Raw genomic sequence first — 17,433 nt, 5'->3', positions numbered from 1 at the left:
GATGATCTGAAAATGAGTATGTACTTACAAAATGTTATGATGCTTGGAGAATGAGAATGATCTTGCTGGGCCCTTTTGAGAAAGGAAAGTTATCATTGTGACCCTTACAGTAGCTTGAATAATATCACTCAACTTGGTTTCTTGACACTGTACCCCACTCTTAAATTTCAAACTCTGTTGGTTTTATTCATTTCATTTTTTTTACTCTAAAACTTTGAGTTCACTAAAGCACTGCAGCTGCTAATCTACGATGTACAAATGAGAAATCTCCATACTTCTGAGAGGAATCTACATACGTCTTCCTTCAGAGTAGCTTCAGCTATGTGTACAACAAAAAGAAATCTTAAGGTTTATTACTCTTAATGTTATCTCATGTTCTCTTTTTCCTTGCCTTTGAAGTCTTATTTTGAGATGCTGTGAATTGTCATTTGTAAAGATATGTGAAAGATAGAAGACAAATAATAGTAATAAAAACATGCTATATGCATTGCATATATGCAATGTCCTAGAAAAATGAGTTTCTCCAGGGAGTGTAGCTGATGTTTACAACCACCACAGAAACTCTTTGCTTAGAAACTGGGTCCTGCTAATGGAAAATACCATCTCCCGTATTTGTCTCTCCATGGATGACGTCTGATTACTGAAAATCACTGTATATGGCTGGTTGGTATTTGCAGATGGTGAAGGGTGTTTTATTTCTGTATTTATTCAATTTACAAAATGTATGCATTTTTTTAGATTCCTTTGCAATAGTAACATATCAAGAAGATCCCTAGCTCTCTCTTTTGGAAGAAAGAGGAGGGAAAGAATGAGGCCATGAGGCCATGTGCTGTGTTCCATAGTTCTGATAATTCTCCAAATCTGGAATATCTCTGGGACTGCCGATTTAGCTCAAGATCATATTGATTAAAAAAAACTGTAGAAAGGGATAGACTTATTCAATATTTAGTATTTTGTTTTTGTTTTCCCATTGGTCAGGGCATCATAGACCAAAGAGACCTCTGTCTTTGATTAGGACTTCTGTCTCCAACTCCAACTGGAATTATTTCCTAATTCTTAATGACAGATATTTTGGAATTGTCTTCCTGGAGGCTGTTGCAAATCAGAAAGATGCCTTAAGGTTAACTTCATGGTGACATTTGTAGGAACAACTGAAACCATGGTTTACAGAAATGATAGTGTTGCATGCCTAAGTAGACATTTTTGCAGTTAAGTTTTCCTTGAATTATTCACATTCATTCATAATGCTAAAATATTTTCTTCTCAGAGGAAAATCCAAGATAGATATTAAAAATGTTTAGCTACTTAGAGTCACAGAGCCTCATGATTTTTTTAGATATTTTTTAAATGAACCAACCACCTACCACCACTACGTCATGCCCTCTGGTTTCCCCACAAACTAGTGAGGGAAGCAGCTTAGAAAAATACATACAGTGATGAAATTCTCTAATTACTCCAAAACCTGGATAAGAATCTTCATCTTGACAGTCACCAGCTATCTAAAGCCTGTTTCCTTATGGCTAACTTTTAAATGGGTTATTTGAAAAGTATCATTTTGTCTGTATTGATTTCATGAGGGTTTCTTCTTGGTATTAAACTACTGGATTCCTTCTCTTTCTAGCATATTCAAATTGTTGCCAATGGAGGCAGAACACAGACAACTGCCCTAGCCTTCTCTGTGTATCCTAATGGTGTGGCCCTCACATTTGCCTCTTTATGTTTGTAGACTGGGTGTGCATCGATAGACTCATGGCACAGGATTGACTATGGATCCAAAGGCTCCCCAACCCCTCATGTGTCTAACACCAATGAATGTTAATGTTGTTCCTAGCCAGGAGTGAGAGGAGCACAGACACTCCTAACAAGAGCTGACACAAGGAGAAATACTGGCTTTTTGTCTCTCTTGTATGTTAAACAATTCATGAGGTTTGGGGTTGAGTGAGACATTTAATAAACACTGGCCGCTTGGGCTACATACAGCTGGTGATTTGTCACTATTGGTCAAATGTATGAGAAGCAGAATGAGTTTTTCAGCTTTGAGGACTTAAGGCTTAACAAATAATGCACTTTACCATCCATTTATTTTGAACGCACAACATGATTCAAGTGATAAGCACTGAATTTTGATATATCTGAAAAAGTAAGGCTTTTGCATATGAAATTAAGATGAAGTTAAGGTATTTGCAAATTGAAATCTTTTATGCAATCTTAGCACTGGAACTGTTTTTAGATGTCATTCAACCTAAGCTCTTATCTCATTACAGGAATCCCTCCAGAGGAATAGGTCAGCTATCTATTCTTGCTTAAATTGTTTGCTTTGCCTAGTTCAGTTTTTTTTTAGAGGATCTTCCCTCTACAGTCTTAAGATGAAAGGAGTGACCTACTAAACTTGAACTATCTTCCTATTCCTGGCTATATATGCATTTGTGACTTCTCTTTTGCTAATGAATTCACCTTGTTTCAGTGTGATTAACCTTATGGGTAAAGCACCTGCTGGGTGGTTTTGTCCCCCATGACTGGCTTCTATTAAAAAGGTTTTCTTGGTATTCAGGTGCTTACTGCCTCTTTCCTATCTCTACCTTTTATACTAACCATGCCATCTGCAAAATATTAACACTAAGCTTTGTAGCTGAATTAGTAATGTTAGATTCTAGAGTTTATGAAATTCTAATGAGGATTTCATCAGAAAGTCATGAGTCAAATAGAGGCTGAAGTCAGATGTTTCTACCTTAAATTAACAATAATATGTGCCAGCAGTTTATTGTTTCAGGGACACGGTTTATAAAAAACACAAACTGTTGCTTGGGACCACTTGTCTTTGCAAGGGAGCAGTATGTCTGAGCAAGCAGGGTTTTCCGAACACAAGGCAACAAGATGAAAGTAGGCACATGGACAGCTAGTCTTCTGTCCGTTGAAGGAATCCCACCTAAAGGATGATCTGATCATCAATTCTCTGCTTCTATATTTCATTCTACCACTAAGAAGGAGGTGGGCACGAGGGCAACAATGTATTCCTTTTCCTTTTCTTTCCTATCATAGCTTTCTCTTTCTTTTTCTTTTTATTCATCACAATTTTGAACATCCGAAAGGGGAGGTAAGAAATAGCTGCTCTACTGTTGGAAATAATTTATGTTTAATTTCTTTTTGAAAGTTTACATATTTTGAGAGGAGGAAAAGGGCACAGAAAGGGAGAGAGAGAACCCCAAGCAGGCTCCACACTGTCAGCACAGAGCCTGATGTGAGGCTCTATCCTATGAACCATGAGATCATGACCTGAGCCAAAATCAAGAGTTGGGCACTTAACCAACTAAGTCTTGCAGATGCCCCTATTTATGTTTAATTTCTATCCAGAGATGGCTTTTTTGAATATTTGTTTTTATCAGGATGAATTGAAAAATGAATGAAAGCATGAAGGCAACAGCTCTTCAGCAAGGGAAGGGTTACCAAAGGAATAGTCAATAGTAGTGTGCATTTTTTTTTAGATTAGATAAAAAGTTCCAGAAACACTTGATAATCTAGATTTGGCGTTGTGTCTCAGGTAACAAAGAAAATCTCCTCTCACTTGAAAGTATTCATAAGGAAAATAACAATACCATCTTTAAACCAAAATTGGCTAGATAATACAGTATAAGTTTAATTGTCAAGCACTCTGTTATTCGTTTTCTTGAATTTGAATCTTTTTGGCACAGATCATCATTCTGGGGCAGTAAAAGGCATAGGATTCAGATGATCTGGGTTTTTCTCTGGCACTGATATTGAGCAAGTGAGTGAGTCAGGATAAGTCAGTTATTTCTCTGGCTCTCAGTCTCCGTATTTATAAAATGAGGTTCATTGTATTGTTTGTTTTAGGGTTCAGGGGAGGCTAAAATGAATTAATCCACTTGGAAGTACTTTGTAAATTATAAATGATCATCTTAGTAGCTTGGTTGTTGACAGCATAATATTGTCATTGGTGAAACTATAACAATAATATCATGCTACAAAGCTGTACTTGTTTGTAACTTTGACTAAATATTATCTAAACAGACTTGCTAGAGCGGGATTTTCTGGGATTTTCCTGGGTGTACAGTTCCCAAAAGACTAGATATTAAAGTATCTCTTCTAGTTTCCAGAAGCATGTGAGAACCTCTGGCCCCCAGGATTAAGCAGACAACTCTGCCAGGCACCAAGGCAAAAATAATATCAGTCAAAGGGATTAGATGATTTACCAATCCTGAAACCGGGGAATATTGTTTTGGACTCACCTTAGATCAACATACACCCTGACTCTTACAAAAGTGTTATTAAACTTTAGTGTTTTGAAAGACTCTTATGATGGGGGTTGTATCCGTTTGAAGAACAAATGCCAGTTTTCCACACATGAGTTCATATAGACACGTGGATGCACTCATATCTAACATGTATGCGCAGGCATCTTTGGCCTGGCATCTTGCTCAAGGATCCCCAGTGTGGCACGAGTAGGGTAGGGAAGAGAGCTCAAGACCAAAAGGGTCCAAAGGAGCTGACCTGAAAATTGAGCAGTTTGGCCATATCATAGAAGATAGCCTTTTTTTGCCTGACTTTTTGCCAACTCAAGGTAATGTTTGCAGAGTGCAGGATATGGACTAGTTTATTCTGTTCCAGAGCTCTTGTCCAAACATCATAGCTGCTTGGGATACCCCATTCTCCTTCTCTAGCTATCAAAATCCCATTTGTCTTTCAAAGCTCTGGAATCTAAAATCACATTTCCTTTCTGGAGTCACTTCTGACTGACACCAGGAGGCAGGCTTATATCCTTGTTTCTAACTAAATTAGTTATATGGGCATCAATATCAATCTTTTTTTTTTTGTATTTGAGCTTCTAGAGGTAGGCCATCTGTCTACCTCATCTTTGTATCTCAAGAACCAACCACATTATCTGGCACAGAAGTTGGTAACTGTCATTACCTAGGTGATGAATAGTGTCACTTTTAAAGAATATGTCCTTGAGAATATGTACTCAAGGTAATGACTCTTTTGTTACCCTCCTGTGATTTTTCCTCTGTAGTGTGTGGACTCAAACCCACTATGTTCTATGATTCTTTAGGTGGACACATGGTATTTCATTATCATTTGATAGAAGTAATAATTAATTAATTCTCTCAGATGGGTCAATTTGGCTTGGCAAAGATTCTTATTGGTTGGTTTTCATTATCACTTAGGTTTAATTACATATACAACCTGTATTTTAAGTAGTCAAAGACTAGAGATACACCTCAATTGCTAAGCTTTCTTCTGGATAACATACTTGATTCCATGCCACAATTCAGCTTGATATTCCTTCCTGCTTTCTACAAAAACTCTTCTCTCCTGAGTGTTACATTAAGCTTACCCAAGTCCTAAGACTTCCTTTCCAAAGCGCTATTATATACTTTGCTCCCATAATTTCTCCAATAATACCTTCAAATATCTCCATAATTTTATTTTTGTATCATATTTATAGGACTTTTATTCTCAAATCAGTAATATATATCTTGACATGTTAACTTCCTTAGATACTTATTCAACCTGTGTTCTAGGGTCTTAGAGGATAACACTGATGCCAATATAATGATGGTTTTATTTATAAGCTAAGAAAGTACATGACAGATGTATATCAAAAACATCTATAAAGTCTGAAATATATATAGAAAGGTCCTTGTCTGATACAATAAGATAATGAGCTTCTTGTCACTGATTATGAACAAACAGAAGCCAGCTTAAATATTTAGGTAGGGGAGTTACAGGAGCAACTTAGTATTAGATAATGGTCATTCCCAAATTTATAGTTGTATCAAAATTCACATCACTTTGTTGAGATTAGAGTTCCATGACCTCACTTCTTTATCTTACTGACAATGGTCTTATAAGCCCTGCATGAATTGTTAGTACCACACATTTCTATATATTTTCCCAGCCTGCTTTGTAATTACATATCCATTTCCATTTTCTTACCATGTATTTATTAGTGAGAAGATGACCATAGTCACTAAAAAAATGAGTATAGAAAAATAATATGGGGTTTGTTGATTTCAGATGTCCTGAAAGGAACATTACCCCCATCCCTATTCTACCTCTTTTTCTGCCCTATTGTCACCACTACCAGGACATGTGCAAAGTAGGAGAAAAACTGTCCTGTGGATATTTTGGTTTTCCAGAATTGTCCTCCCATTCTTCACTTACTGATTTTCCCTTCCCACACCCTGCTGTATGCATCTCTTTGGATGTGACAGAGGGACCACATCCCCTCTGCTCCCCTGCCCTGAGGTGCTTGTGGAGCTCAGAAAATGATGTGCAGTTGGGTTGTTTATCACCATGCTGAAAAATGGAAGGATGGCATCACTACAGGAGCAGATGGCACTGCACACTTGGCATAATTTTCGCAGACAAACTAGGACTAGGGCTGTGAATACTGGCATTTGCCTGCTATAGTTATTCACATCAAAACATAACAATGGAAATACGGTACCTTTACAGAAAAGGTATATTTTTTTCAGAAATTTAATATTACATGTTTAAGAGTCAGAGGCTCCTGTTGTATGCATGCAACATGTTTACCCTCCTAACATTTTTTTACCAAGTGAAATTTTGTATATGAATTTTTTTTAATATTTATATTTCTATATATTCCCCTAAGTGTACTTAGGCAGTGATATATCAGAAAATTGCATTTAAGCTTGTATTGTGTGTTTGGAAAGTCAAGATAAAAATGTCAGTAGAAAGAATAAGAATGTGTTTTAATTCTGGGAACTAGCAAATGTCTGCAAGAAAAATTTGGTTTGTGAAGCAATCATTAATCTTTGGTTTAGAAAACTCAAATTAAGGTTCTACTACCTATTACTGAGTGATTTTAAGCAAACCAATCCTATTGATATACAGTTTTGCTAACTGGGAAAGTGAGGAGTTTGAACTGGATGATTGCTAAGATTTCTTCTAATTTTCTTTGATTTGAGATTTCTGTGAGAACTAATGAAACATTAATGCAGGCTGCCTACCTTTAGATTTGTGTGTGTGTGTGTGTGTGTGTGTGTGTGTGTGTGTTCTTTTTCAGTCTTTCTTCCTCCTCCTCCTCCTCCTCTACCTCCACCTCCACCTCTTCCTTCTTCTCCTTAAGAACCATGGAATGAAAGTATGCATTTCCTTTCTGAAGTATGGTCCATATTTCTCCTTTTCTTCCTTCTTTCTTGCCTTAAATCAGTACTTTTCTGCCTCAATTTTGATTTCCTTTGAGAAAATAGAAAACTCCCAAGAAAATGGCTATAGTCTCTCATGTGTTTGAATTGGCAAATATATGTATTTATCCATTCAGCAAATTCTGTTGCAGGTAGGTGTTAGGCTATAGGCATACAGTGATGGTTACGATATGTTCCCTGCCTTACAGGAGCTGGCGGTCCAGTGGGAGGTATACTGCCTACATATATACATAGTGTGATGTAGTAAGTACTAAAGTAAAACACAAGGGACAAAACTGATTTTGTTAAGATATGGGGAAAATGACATAGAAGAGGTTACATTGAGTTTTAGAGGAATCGTTATAATGGAAAAAGAAAAAAAACACTTTATGCAGAGAGAACAGTATATATTGGAAAAAAGAGTCTGATATATTTGGAGAAAAGTGACAAATTTTATACACCTTGATATAGGGTATAGATGGAAAAGGAAGAATCAAAGGCTAACAGGAAAATACAGCCAGATTTTCAAGGGCTTTGTTTTTTCTAAGACATTAGGATTTGACCTTATTAGAAAATAAGAAAACGACAGAGTGTTTTTTTTAATTGATGGAAAATTGACTTACAATACTTTATTAGTTTCAGGCGTACAACACAGTGAGTCAATATATGCATTACAAAATGGTCACCACCCTAAGTCTAGTTACCATCTGTCACTGTACAAAGTTGTTAAAATATTATTGACTGTATTACCTATGCTGTACATTGCATCCCATGTCTTATTGTTCTATAGCTAGAAAATTGTACTACTTAATCCCCTTCGTTTATTTCATTTACCTGCCCACTTTCTTCCTCTCTGACAATGAACAGTTTGTTCTCTGTATTTGGGAGTATCTTTTTGTTTTGTTTTGTTTGTTTGTTTGTTTGTTTTTAGATTCCACATTCAAGTGTTCATATGGTATTTATCTGTCTAACTAGTTTCACTTCCTGTGATACCCTTTAGGTCCATCTCTGTAGTCACAAATGGCAAGATCTTACTCTTTTTATGGCTGAATAACATTCTACTATATACATACCACATCTTAATCCATTCAGCTATCTGGACATTTAGGTTGCTGCCATATCTAAGGTACTGTAAAAATGTTGCAATAAACATATGGTCTTTTCAAACTAGTATTTTATTTTCTTTGGATATATACCTAGAAGTGGAACTTCTGGATCATAGGGCAATTCTATTTTTAACTTTTTGAGGTACTTCCATACTGTTTTCATAATGGCTACACCAATTTACATTCCTTTCTCTATATCCTTTAAATGCCTGCTATTACTTGTCTTTTTTTTTTATAATATCCATTCTGACAGATGAGTGGTGATAGCTCATTGTGGTTTTGAGATGCATTTCCCTAATAATTAGTGATGTTGAGTATCTTTTAATGTGTCTATTGTCCATTTGCATGTCTTTGAAAGAATGTGTATTCATATCTTCTGCCCATTTTTAATTGGGTTTTTTTTGTGGGGTTTGAGGGCTGAGTTGTATAAATTCTTGTGGATCAATATTTTGTATATTAACTGGTTATCAGATATATTGTTTGCAAATCTTTTCCCATATGGTAGGTTGTCTTTTTTGTTTTGTTGATGATTTCTTTTGCTGTGCAAAAGATTTTTTATTTAGTTATAGTCCCAATGGTTTAATATTGCTTTTGTTTCTCTTGCCACAGGGCAGATGATATACATTAGTGTGTTTAGGTAAGCCTCATCAAGACAAAGAGGATAAAATGACAGCAAAAGTTGAGACACACAAAGATAAGTAGGAGGAAGAATATTTTAGACTGGGGGATGGATTCTTGTTTTGGAATTTATTTTATTTTATTTTATTTTATTTTATTTTTTCTTGTTTTGGAATTTAAATACACTAGAATTAAGCAAGCAGATAATGTTTGGAAGAGCAGGTAAAGACATGTTAGGTATGAGTACATGGATTTGCTTAGTAGGCCGTTGATATATATCTGGCTACATGATAAGAGACTAGATCAATGGAAATAAATTTGGGAATCAATAAATTTAGGGGACATTTGAAGTTATCATTGTGGTCTAGAAAGTCATAAAGTAGTACATTCCCAAGAAGAAGCTAACTGATACAAATGCCAGGAGTTGAGAGGAGGGTTTCTAAGACTCAGGGTGGCATAGACCTCCAGTAAGGAGCAGAGTATTGTCTCTATGATAGTGACTAAGTAAAGGTTAATAAACACACAAGTGTTAAGGTAGTAGGAAGGGAAATTGAGGAAGTTCTTACCTAGGTCTTATTTTGAAAGTACTTGGAATGTGGACTTTAAAGCAGAGTGGTAAGAGTTTATGGAATCTACCATAAGGAACACATAAGAGAAGTTGCTGAAGACAAATAAAAACTTGCCAAGCAGCATAGGACTGAAGTTAGACTACACTATTCTGTTCCTTCTGCCACCTTTCAGATTTATAATACAGAAATAAAAATTTCATAATTGTAAGTTTTTAGATCATTTATGATAGACTAAGTATGGTCTTTTTAAATGTTTGTTTGTTTGTTTGTTTGCTTGTTTTGAGAGAAAGAGAGAGTGAGAGAGAGAGAGATTCCCAAGCAGGCACCATCCTGTCAGCACAGAGCCCAACACAGGGTTTGATCATGATTTGAAATGATCAAGAGTAGGATGCTTAATCAACTGATCCACCCAGGCACCCTTAAGTATGATCTTTAAATAAAAAAGTTCTTGCCATAAATTTCATTTCCATTTATTCCTCATCTCCTTACTACATTCCTGTACACATTTGGTTTGTTAGCAGCAAATGGTTTATGAAATAAAAGTTGCAACTGTACAGAAACTGTAACTTTTCATAGTCCTGATTCTCCTCCAAACTGTATGGATACAGAAGGAAAATTTTGTCTAGAAGCACAGGAGTTCTTGAACCCTCACTGTTGTGGGTATCTAGTTCAAAGTTAAAGCATATGCTATGACATAGTTAAGATTGTGAGAACTAAGAATTTCAATATAGTCCAGACTTAGGTCTCCTATAGATATTTGAATTCTGTTATGACATAGGCATTGACAATTTGCTAACATATAGGTGATGACAAATGAAGAAAATAGAATAATCCATTTCCTTTCTAAGTCAAAGAGCTAGAGTGTCCTGGACCTATAGCAGTTGCTTCTTGGATCCAGTACTAAAACTGCTCTGTTCCTCTCTTTGTCACAGGAATCTGATCTCCACAGTCTTTCTGGTTTCAAGTCTCTGCTGTTCAGCTAAGCCTCTTGCTGGGCTCAGGCAGTAGGAGGCATGGTGGGAAACTCGAGAGCAGGAGAAAGAGAACAGCTAAAGTATTTTTCTTTGTCTTTTCCAGTTGGTATCTTGGATAGGCTACTGAGTTTCGTTTGTGACTCCAGGTCCTCAGGACTGACCTGCATAATTCCAGTTTTTGCTCCTCGGTTCAAGCACTATCATTTCCTCTTTCTCTATTAGATGGAAGGAGTAGCTCTCTGCTGCTGCTAATCACTTTTGAGCCTCAGTGTCCCTGGATTGACATCTCATCCTCTTCCATCATCTATTTATCGAGTTCCAATATTAATTACCTTTCCTTTTAAAGACTCATAGAAGGTTGTGTTTTTGCTTATACCTTTACTAACACTGTAAAATTGGGAGCTTACTTCAGAGTAAGAGATCCTACTATTTTAACTCATAATGGAATAGAATTCAATAATTAATTATCTGAAGGGTTTTTTTTAACCTATGATGCAGAACAGAGCAAAGTGCTGGAAATATCCCTTAGAAGCCAAATCTTCATGTTTTTTTTAATGCTGAGGTTCAAGTTAAAGAGTTTGAACATGTTTGGACTGCAATGATCAGTGCATAAGGAAAGCATATTTATAAGTTGAACCACATCCTTGGAACAAAAAACACAGGAAGAAAAAAGTATTTGAGAAAACAGGTTAGAAATAATAATGGGGCAGCAGAGAGAAAGAAAAAAAAGTCCAAAAGACAACAGGAAAAGTGGAAAACCAGAGGATCTGAAGAAGAGAAAAACACAGTCTGTTATAGAAGAAAAGAGATGAAGCTGACACAGAACATGCCCACACGGATGTTGTCCCACTTTTTCTGGATCACTGGACCTGCCTAGAGTATCCAAGAAGCTTTTGAATTTCAGTTCATGACCAGCCCTTTCCTTCCCCTACCATCAACCTGCTAATGCTTTTCTAATAATTACCATTTTTGAAACTATTTTGGCTGTTAAAAATGTTTCTTTTTAATAAGCTGATTAAAAGAGGCTGCTTATTAGCATAAGCTCTTTGCCGTTCAACCCTCTTCCTAATTAAAAGCACTCATCTGTGGAGACCTCGATTTTTCCCTTCTCTCTGATGAGTTTTTGGATATTTTTCGTTGGCAATTTGTTTTATTTTACTTTTCTTTCTTTTGGTAGTTTTATGCTCCTGTATTCCACAGAGATAGAAGCTTCTGAACAAAATAGCAAAGGGAAGGCAAGGTGCAGCATGAATATCTGAAAGAGGACTAGAAGACACAAATGTTGCAGTTGAGTTTAAAGAGAAAATCCTGCTTTTATGGTGGTTGTATACTTGTGTCAAATTTCCAGGATCGTGAGTTGCCAAAAGTGATAGGTAAAGTGAAATGTGATGAATGCAAATCTACTATTGTTTGCAAAGGATTATATTCCCAATATCAATAGATATGCCCTTGGAAATATCGCCTTTTGCATAGTGATAGTGTTGAGAGCATATATTTGAAATCTTCCTCATGATGACCATAGTATATGGGGATATTCAATGAGTGATTTTCACTGATCATGGATGCACTCACCCCTCAGAAATGGTCCTTCAATATGGTTATTCAGGACCATGGAAAGCAATTAAACCTCAACTGCTCTGTTTGGTCTCATAATTTTATATATTTTTATGAGCAGAAATTTTTAATGTAAAGAAAAGTATACATTTAGAAATTGCCTGCCTAAAGAATAAATGAACAGAATGGGTGGTCTATAAGAAACCTGGAACAAAGAAAATGAATGAGAAAAAATGCTGATGTCTGAGAGTTTTTGAAAGAAGACAAATTTCTATATTAATGACATAAGATTTCTTGTTCACTTGGCATGGCATATTATTTAATGCTTACCACTGTTTGTTTTATGGACCCTCTTGAGAATCTGATGAAACTGTTGCCTTCTCATTCCCCAAAAGTAAGCATTTGCATATAAATACACTTTTATTTTTTTGCTATAGCTTGAGTTTCACAGATGCCTTAAAGCCCAAGAGTTCATGGATATGAGTTCAGAATACTTAATGTAACGTCTGTAATTGGTGCTACTAGCTATATAGGTCATTTTCCATTTTTGCATTACTCTATCTCATTCTTGTCAAGTGAACTTATAATTTTTATTTTCCTTCTTCTACAGTATTTTGTAGGGAGAGATTGTGCTAGCTAGATCATGTATAAATGTTTTGCATCACTTGGCAGACGTATTCATCAATAAAAATTAACAATATAGCATTTTTGCTTAATATACATCCCGCGATGTAGTTTTCTCAGTAAAGTCTTATGGAAGACCTTTTGGAATTTTATGGGTTTTATTGAAACTCCAAGAGAACTGACCTCTACATAGCTTATAAATAGAATTCATGAGAAATACTGTTTAGGCCAATAGAGCATTCATATCATGAATATCTTCTTTGTAAAGGGAAGATTAAAAGATGTTATTTTTTTCTAAAGCATCTTGAATTATTCTCAGAACCACACTTTCTTCTTACAGCCATTAGTTACATAATTTGAGCATATTTTGCATACTATGAAGATTTTGTTAAAAACATGAAGAAATATCCCCATCAAGTTATGTGATCAATATTAACAAAGTGATTCTAAAGTTTATATGAAAAAACAAATAATCCTAGAATAGCCAATATACTATTGAAGGAGAAGAACAGAGTTGGAAGACTGACACTGCTCAACTTTGAGACTTACCATGAAGCTACAGTAATCAAGATAATGTGATATTGGCACAAAAAAATAGACAGATCAATGGAACAGAATTGAAGTAAACCCACATAAGTAGAATTAACTGATCTTTGATTGAAGAGCAAAGACAATACAATGGAAAAAGTCCTTTTAACAAAAGGTGGTGGGTTGACTGAATATCCACATGCAAAAAATAATAAAATATATCTATAGGCCTTACCTGCTTCCCAAAAAGTAACTCAAAGTGGATCATGGACGTAAGGGTAAAACCTCTGGAAAATAAAGCAGAAGAAACTCTAGGCAGACTTGGGTATGGTGATGCCTTTTCACCCCAAAGACACAATCCATGAAGGAAAGAATCAACAATTATAATTTAAAACTTAAAAAAAATGTAAAAACCTTCTGCTCTGCCAAACATAATGCCATGATACTTAGAAGATAAGCCACAGACTGGCAGAAGATATTTTCAAAAGACTTTTCTCATAAAAGACTTTTATCCTTACATACAAATAATTCTCAAAACCCAAGACTAATAAAACAAACAACCCAACTAAAAAATGGGCCAAAGACCTTAATACACTCTTCACTGAAGAAGATATACAGATGGCAAATAAAGATATAAAAGATGCTCCCATCATAAGTCATCAGAGAAATTCAATTTCAATTATATTCAAATTAAAACAATGAAATACCAATACACCCCTATGAGAATGGCCAATATTCTGAACACGGACAATACCAAATGCTGCTGACGATATGGTGTAACTTTTTTACACATTGCTGGTGGGAACACAGCCATTTTGGAAGACAGTTTGGCACTTTCTTACAATACCAAACATAAGATCTAGTTATTGCACACTTTGATATTTACCCAAAGGAATTGAAAACTCATGCCCATATGAAAACCTGCACACAGATTTATAACACCTTTCTCTGTAACTGTCACAACTTGGAAACAAGCAAGAAAAGTAAATGGTTAAATAAACTGTGGTACATCCAAACACTGGAATCATTTTCAGTGCTAAAAAGAATTTAGCTATCACGCCACAAAAAGATATGAAGAAACTTAGATGCACATTGCTAAGTGAAAGAAGCCAATCTGAGCAGGTGAGATACTGTATGGTTACAACTACATGAAACTCTAGAAAATGCAAAGCTATAGGAATAATAAAAAAGATCAGTAGTTATCAGAGGTGGATGGGGAGATGAATATTCAGAGCACAAAGGATGTTTATGGCAGTAAAAATATTCTGTATGATAATATAATGATGCATACATGTCATACATTTGCCCCAGCCCATAAAAAGTATAACACCAAGTGTAGACCCTAAGGTCAACTATGACCTTTTAATGATTATGATGTGTCTATGTCAATTCATCCTTGGTTAAAAAAAGTTCCATTCTTGTGAGTGATGCTGATAATGAGGAAGCTATGCATTTGTGGAAATAGGGGAACCATATAGGAAATCCATCTAATTCCCTTTCAGTTTTATTGTAAACCTGAAACTACTCTAAAAAATTAAGTCTTTAAAAATAAAGAAATATATATATATGTATATATATTTATACATACAGTATGTTACAGAAGTGAGAAAAAAAGGAGAAAAGCAACAGCAGCTAGATTACATTCAGTTGAGGGTAGAATTTATAGATGATAAACTTGTTAATACAAGGAAGCATGGAATGTAACCTAATGAATTAATATAATTTAGAGAAAAGAATGCGGACATGATGGTCTTCAAATTCATGAATGATTAGCGTAAGGAAGGAGTATAGTTACTCAGCATTAATCTAAGTGTCAGAATTAAGCTAGTGAGTATGAGCTAGAGGGGATGAGGTAGAAAGAAACTAGATTAATATCAAGATGACTTAAAGCAGGGGCGCCTGAGTGGCTCTGTTGGTTGAGTGTCCAACTTCAGCTCAGGTCATGATCTCATAGTTCATGGGTTCGAGCCCTGCATCTGATTCTGTGTGTCCCCATCTCTCTGCCCCTCCCCTGCTCATGATCTGTCTCTCTGTCTCTCAAAAATAAATAAAAATGTTAAAAATTTTTTTTTAAAATGACTTGAAGCAAATAGATCCATCCAACAGAAGATTATTGGATCTTTTAAATAATGAGCTCTTGATATCTGGAAGAGTTCAAGCAGAGGTTAGTTCACTACTCATTAGGAATCCTATTCAGTGTAATCTAACAATTATGTTTTTAAAATTAGTATATATCTTAAATATGCGGCTTTTATATAAATCTTACATACTTGTATTCCACAACTAATTGGAGTGTCTATTTTATATATATTCTTAGGTGTCTCTTGATTGTTTTATAAGTTAATTTATCTTTTCTGTTTGAATCATTTAAAATTTTAAACCATTTTTATTTAGGTCCTGTTAATTTATTCAATGAATCAGATAACATATTTCTTAATATAGTATTTTGTCTTAAATTTAATTAGGATTTTAAGAATAGGATTCCTGGCTTTCAATAAATCTTGATTTCACCAATCTTTTTTTTCCTTTTTCTTTAAACATATGTTCTGGATCATGTATTCTAGGATTTGTGGAACTCAAGTTGTAATTCCAAGGCTTAGTGAGCCAGAAAGTCACTTTAGTTTTCTATAGTTTAGCAAGTAAACTTTATCAAGACAGAGACATATGGCTGTGTGTGTGCATGTGTGTTTCCACTTGAACATTCATGCGGCAGTATATTGGGACCCTAAGTCATCCATTTAATTCTCCCAGTGGAGAACTATATATATGTTTCACAGTCCTGTGGTGAGGTCAGCAACCCTCACAGAAGATGAGTTGGAATAGATTCCCTTTATTCTAGACTTAGACTATCACAGGTGACATAACACAAATGCAAGTCTACTACTCATAGTTTCTAAAAGCATGGCCACATAGGGAGACCGAAACTGAATTCACTCTCACCTTGTGAATCATCAAAATTTGTCAGTTGGGTTATGTCTATAGGATGTGGTGTTGATGATGCATGAGGTGAGGGGAAAAATAAAAGCACAAAACTCCATCTGTTTTTGAGGCTGCAGTCAGATGAGCTTAGCATTGCTACTTCCCCAAACAAAACAAAAGGTAACCATGTCATCATTTCATTTTTATATTGAGCACATTTTCCACTTAAGTCAGCAAATACCAATAAAGAGGGACTTCCTTGATATCAGGTTTATATTTCCTTAGCTAATTTTAGAGGAGAGGCAGGTAGACTGGGATCTCATGGGCTGGTTTTATTGGGCACAAGGAGGAAAGTTGATTGACATGACATGAAACTGATGATGAAACTGACATAACAACATAAAGAATGGTCTCCTCTACCATCCATTAAATAGATTTTGTATAAAGGCATTAAACATAGTTATCTTCCTCTTATTTTTCATTCCTTTCCTTCCTGGATAACTTGCATCTATGCTGTGAACAATGGAGCACTCCAGAGGATAAACTTAGAAAGTGTTGTCTGTTTAGCCAGGGTCCCTTGTATGAGTAACTCCCTGCAGCAGTCAGGACAGGTACAGATTTTCCTCAGCTTCCAATGAGGTTACATCCTGATAAACCCAACATGAGTTGAAAATATTGTTTCGTCAAAAATACATGTAATATGCCTAAGCTTTTGAACATCAGGGTTTAGCTTGCCTTACCTTAAATGTGCTCAGAACACTTCCATTAACCAAACTATTGGGCAAAGTCATCTAAACAAAGCCTATTTTATGACAAATTGTTGACTATCTCATGATAGTCAATTCAATTTATTGAATACTATACTGAAAATGAGAATAGAGTGGTTGTAAGTTTATCTGTTGGTTGTTCACCCTCCTGATCACCTGGCTGACTGGGAGCTGCAGCTCACTGCTGCTGCCCAGAATCAGCGAGCACCCTACCACAAATCCCTAGCCCATGGAAGGATCACAATTCATACTTCAAAGCATGCTTTTTACTGAATGTGTGCTGCTTTTGCACCATCGTAAAATAAAACAATCATAAGTCAAACCATCCTCAGTCAGAGCCCATCTGTGTTTAAGCAGATCCAAATCATGCAGGGATAGTAGAAAGTTGAGAACTTTTTTTTAAATGAGAGCTATTTTATGTTTCTGTTCTATAATCTTCACCATTTTTCAAAAATGTCAGACAGGATTAAAATTGTGCTGGAATGATTAAAAGAGCTTGATTGGCTTCTTGAAAGTCAAAAAGATCAGGTTGTTTAGTGAACCTGTGAGAAAACCGATCCCTTGGTAGAAGAGAACCAGGAACATCTTGCTTCCAGAAGCCTGTG

The 17,433-nt window shown here is 35.6% G+C and overlaps 1 protein-coding gene across 4 annotated transcripts in view; it reads left to right on the top strand.

Moving 5' to 3' along the window:
- The window catches only part of LSAMP (limbic system associated membrane protein), a 619,607-nt gene that overhangs the window by 175,518 nt on the left and 426,656 nt on the right, over positions 1-17,433 (top strand). The gene's annotated exons all lie outside the window — the stretch shown is intronic.

This window comes from Suricata suricatta, chromosome 5, assembly GCF_006229205.1.
Source record: "Suricata suricatta isolate VVHF042 chromosome 5, meerkat_22Aug2017_6uvM2_HiC, whole genome shotgun sequence".
In the NCBI taxonomy this organism is placed as follows: Eukaryota; Metazoa; Chordata; class Mammalia; order Carnivora; family Herpestidae; genus Suricata; species Suricata suricatta.
Note: the sequence above shows the minus strand (reverse complement) of the source record. Positions and strands in the feature narration are given on the sequence as shown.